The following is a 696-nucleotide window of genomic DNA, read 5'->3' as shown; positions in this document are numbered from 1 at the left end:
TGAAATGTTTATTGCCACTGAAGGTCTAAGCTTAATCTCCACTCACCTCCTCCTAAAATCAGCAGGCAAAGGAGATATCTATTCAAGAACAGACATGATTTAAAAAAAATACTAGATAAGAAATGGGTCACTCACAATATTAGTTTGCAAAGATGGTAGAGCACACTAGGTATATGCTATTTTCTTTTAGAGGGAATGGGGATTACATACACACACAGAGCTAACTTCATATAGATCCCATTAAACAACTGGATTTACAACAATTTTTTTCCCCTAATAAGAAACAGGCCAAGTCAGCCTTTTTCTTTTCAGAATCAAATGCATAACAAATGGAGAGAATTATGGTGTTGCAACCTTCACAAGTTTCAGTATCCACAGATTAACCCAACCAAGATGCTATATTTTTGAAGACCCCTTTTATGTGGCTCTAGAAAGATCAATTTACATCTCCACTCCTATCCTAGAATTCTGAAAGCCCCCCTCCCCCCACTTGTTATTGCCAGGCTCTGCTAGGCTCCCAAGAACTATGTAGGAAGGATAGTGGGATCATGCAAGCAATACAAACTCCAGAAATTCTAAGATATCCACGATCATTCCAGAGCTGACTGCCAACATGATTACCATTATTGTTAACAGGGACTATTTTGTATTGTGAACTTGAGGGGAGTAAAATCCCTTAATAAAAAGGACACCAAA

The sequence above is a fragment of the Geotrypetes seraphini genome, chromosome 3, assembly GCF_902459505.1.
Source record: "Geotrypetes seraphini chromosome 3, aGeoSer1.1, whole genome shotgun sequence".
Classification (NCBI taxonomy): domain Eukaryota; kingdom Metazoa; phylum Chordata; class Amphibia; order Gymnophiona; family Dermophiidae; genus Geotrypetes; species Geotrypetes seraphini.
This window is presented reverse-complemented; position numbering follows the sequence as displayed.